Here is a 4,614-nt window from a genome sequence, read left to right as displayed (position 1 = left end):
TGGGGGCAAATTATTGGAGCTGTTGATAAGTCATTGTATAATATTCAGCCATTTTTTTTTCATGTCATTATTAAAGCAAGACATACTTAGATTCAATTACAGTCATGAATTGGTTTGAAACCTTTGTTTTAAACCCTTCTCAAAGTTGGTGCGTTGACGGATTTGTAAAAATGGTTTGTCATGAAACACAATTTTTTAAATTTATTTAAATGTAACCTTTATTTAACTAGGCAAGTCAGTTCAGAATAAATTCTTATTTACAATGACTGCCTACCCCGGACGACGCTGGGCCAATTGTGCGCCGCCCTATGGGACGCCCAATCATGGCCGGTTGTGATACAGCCTGGATTTGATCCAGGGTGTCTGTAGTGGCGCCTCAAGCACTGAGATGCGGTGTCCGCTGCGCCACCTGGGAGCCCCAGAATCATGTTCCAGTGCTGTCCCCAACTAAAATACATCTTGGTCAACCAAGAGTCATCTGCTCTTTCTACCAATCGCTCCATGTGTTTTTTATAAAATCAACTATAGTACTGAACTTGTCTGATGCTTTAAAAAAAAATCATAACTTTATTGACAACACCAAAATGGATACTGTCATTAACGCGGTTCTTAATACTGTAGCAAATATTATACTAAGCAGGACATTCAAGCGAGCCTTACAATTATAATCCAAAGTAGTGTGAAATGCAGTCATGAGCAACCTGGAAATGGAGGTTACTCCCCTGAGTGTTCCCCAATTCACATTCAAAATAGTTTGTGAAAAACTAATATCTTTGCTCACCATTTTTGCTCTAATCAGATATAGTACATCCATAACTAGTTGTTTCCTCATTACCAGATATACTACATCCATAACGAGTGGTTTCCTCATTAGCAGATATACTACATCCATAACTAGTGGTTTCCTCATTACCAGATATACTACATCCATAACTAGTGGTTTCCTCATTAGCAGGGAGGAGTTACTACAGCCAGATACACTACATCCATAACTAGTGGTTTCCTCATTACCAGATATACTACATCCATAACTAGTGGTTTCCTCATTAGCAGGGAGGAGTTACTACAACCAGATACACTACATCCATAACTAGTGGTTTCCTCATTACCAGATATACTACATCCATAACTAGTGGTTTCCTCATTAGCAGGGAGGAGTTACTACAACCAGATACACCACATCCATAACTAGTGGTTTCCTCATTACCAGATATACTACATCCATAACTAGTGGTTTCCTCATTAGCAGGGAGGAGTCTCTACAACCAGATACACTACATCCATAACTAGTGGTTTCCTCATTAGCAGGGAGGAGTTACTACAACCAGATACACCACATCCATAACTAGTGGTTTCCTCATTAACAGGGAGGAGTTACTACAACCAGATACACCACATCCATAACTAGTGGTTTCTTCATTACCAGATATACTACATCCATAACTAGTGGTTTCCTCATTAGCAGGGAGGAGTTTCTATAACCAAATTGCATGTGCCTCGCCCTCGTGCCGCAATTTTAGGAAACACAGAAAGGGGCCTATATTGGAGACCAAAAGTCGTCTGGCACAGTGCTTAGAGTTTCAACAACATGAATAACTTATTTCTAGCCTACAATCATCAATGTTACTACTAAAATATGACTATTCTTGCTCATTTTAAGACAATTGTAACATTCATTACAGACTTCAATTGTTGTACAACATCATGGCTACGCTGTTGGCATCACCTTTTACAGTGGATTTCCACTGTTGTGGGCCTTGAACCATTTGTCTGACTTTGTTGTTCACACAGGAGAGAGACGGGACTATCGTGAATCCTCTGGGGAGCCTCAACAACCTCATGATGCGGAAGAGGCAGAGAAGAGTCCCTCCAGACCAGAACACCTCAAGAAACACCTGCAGAGATCCACATGGAAGAGAACTCACTGCTGCTCTGACTGTGGGAAGAGATTAACCTCATCAGGCATTAAAATTCATTAGAGAATCCACACAGGAGAGAAACCTTATAGCTGTGATCAATGTGGGAAGAGTTTTACTACATCTGGCTCTCTGACAGTGCACCAGAGAATACACACAGGAGAGAAACCTTATAGCTGTGGTCAATGTGGGAAGAGGTTTACTCAGTCAACCAGCCTGATATCGCACCAGAGAATACACACAGGAGATAAACCTTATAGCTGTGATCAATGTGGGAAGAGTTTTACTACATCAAATCAAAATCAAGTTTATTTTATATAGCCCTTCGTACATCAGCTAATATCTCGAAGTGCTGTACAGAAACCCAGCCTAAAACCCCAAACAGCAAGCAATGCAGGTGTAGAAGCACGGTGGCTAGGAAAAACTCCCTAGAAAGGCCAAAACCTAGGAAGAAACCTAGAGAGGAACCAGGCTATGAGGGGTGGCCAGTCCTCTTCTGGCTGTGCCGGGTGGAGATTATAACAGAACTATGCCAAGATGTTCAAAATGTTCATAAGTGACAAGCATGGTCAAATAATAATCATGAATAATTTTCAGTTGGCTTTTCATAGCCGATCATTAAGAGTTGAAAACAGCAGGTCTGGGACAGGTGGCGGTTCCATAACCGCAGGCAGAACAGTTGAAACTGGAATAGCAGCAAGGCCAGGTGGACTGGGGACAGCAAGGAGTCATCATGCCCGGTAGTCCTGACGTATGGTCCTAGGGCTCAGGTCCTCCGAGAGAGAGAAAGAAAGAAAGAGAGAAGGAGAGAATTAGAGAGAGCCAAGATTTTCAAAATGTTCATAAATGACAAGCATGGTCAAATAATAATCAGGAATAAATGTCAGTTGGCTTTTCATAGCCGATCATTAAGAGTTGAAAACAGCAGGTCTGGGACAGGTAGGGGTTCCGTAACCGCAGGCAGAACAGTTGAAACTGGAATAGCAGCAAGGCCAGGCGGACTGGGGACAGCAAGGAGTCATCATGCCCGGTAGTCCTGACGTATGGTCCTAGGGCTCAGGTCCTCCGAGAGAGAGAAAGAAAGAGAGAAGGAGAGAATTAGAGAGAGCCAAGATTTTCAAAATGTTCATAAATGACAAGCATGGTCAAATAATAATCAGGAATAAAAGTCAGTTGGCTTTTCATAGCCGATCATTAAGAGTTGAAAGCAGCAGGTCTGGGACAGGTAGGGGTTCCATAACCGCAGGCAGGGCAGTTGAAACTGGAACAGCAGCAAGGCCAGGTGGACTGGGGACAGCAAGGAGTCATCATGCCCGGTTTGCCGTGACGTATGGTCCTAGGGCTCAGGTTCTCAGAGAGAGAGAAAGAAAGAGAGAACGAGAGAATTAGAGAGAGCATACTTAAATTCACACAGGACACTGGATAAGACAGGAGAAGTACTCCAGGTATAACCAACTGACCCTAGCCCCCCGACACATAAACTACTGCAGCATAAATACTGGAGGCTGAGACAGGAGGGGTCAGGAGACACTGTGGCCCCATCCGATGATACCCACGGACAGGGCCAAACAGGAAGGATATAACCCCACCCACTTTGCCAAAGCACAGCCCCCGCACCACTAGAGGGATATCTTCAACCACCAACTTACAATCCTGAGACAAGGCCGAGTATAGCCCACAAAGATCTTCACCACAGCACAAACCAAGGGGGGGCGCCAACCCAGACAGGAAGATCACGTCAGTAACTCAACCCACTCAAGTGACGCACCCCTCCTAGGGACGGCATGAAAGAGCACCAGTAAGCCAGTGACTCAGCCCCTGTAATAGGGTTAGAGGCAGAGACTCTCTGCCTCTAACTCTCTAACCCATCTGGCTCTCTGACTTTACACCAGAGAATACACACAGGGGAGAAATCTTATAGCTGTGATCAATGTGGGAAAAGTTTTATTCAATCTAGTTATCTGACAATGCACCAGAGAATACACACAGGAGAGAGACCTTACAGCTGTGGTCAATGTGGGAAGAGTTTTTGTCAATCTAGAGATCTGACAATGCACCAGAGAGCACACACAGGAGAGAAACCTTATAGCTGTGGTCAATGTGGGAAGAGTTTTATTACATCTAGCATTCTGACTCAACACCAGAGAACACACACAGGAGAGAAATCTTATAGTTGTGGTCAATGTGGGAAGAGTTTTGTTCGATCTGGCCATCTGACAATACACCAGAGAACACACACAGGAGAAAAACCTAATAGCTGTGGTCAATGTGGGAAGAGTTTTGTTCGATCTGACTATCTGACATTACACCAGAGAACACACACAGGAGAGAAACCTTATAGCTGTGACCAATGTGGGAAGAGTTTTACTACATCTGGCTCTCTGACTTTACACACAGGAGAGAAACCTCATAGCTGTGATCAGAGATAACCTGATAAACGATCTCTGATCAAATATCAGAAAATGTATTCATGAAGGAGTTGTTTCATGATATCAATGAATTAATGTCACAATGTAGAAGCCTAAACGTCCCCTGTTCTATGGATTTCAGCATGATATATATATATATTAGCCTCGGGGGGGAAATCCAGGCTCTGAAATGGAAGAGTACTATTTATGTGAATCAACAAAAAGTGACTAACAAAAAAAGAGTTGTCCTCTAACCAGGGATGTACACATTGTTCCCAGATTCCGTGTGG

The 4,614-nt window shown here is 43.3% G+C and overlaps 1 pseudogene; it reads left to right on the top strand.

Moving 5' to 3' along the window:
- Positions 1-1,934: 1,934 nt before the first annotated feature.
- On the top strand, positions 1,935-4,279 carry LOC120032969 (annotated as a pseudogene).
- The last annotated feature ends 335 nt before the right edge of the window (positions 4,280-4,614 follow it).

Source organism: Salvelinus namaycush, chromosome 39 (genome assembly GCF_016432855.1).
Source record: "Salvelinus namaycush isolate Seneca chromosome 39, SaNama_1.0, whole genome shotgun sequence".
Classification (NCBI taxonomy): Eukaryota; Metazoa; Chordata; class Actinopteri; order Salmoniformes; family Salmonidae; genus Salvelinus; species Salvelinus namaycush.
The sequence above is the reverse complement of the archived record's forward strand: the minus strand, read 5'-3'. Positions and strand labels throughout refer to the sequence as shown.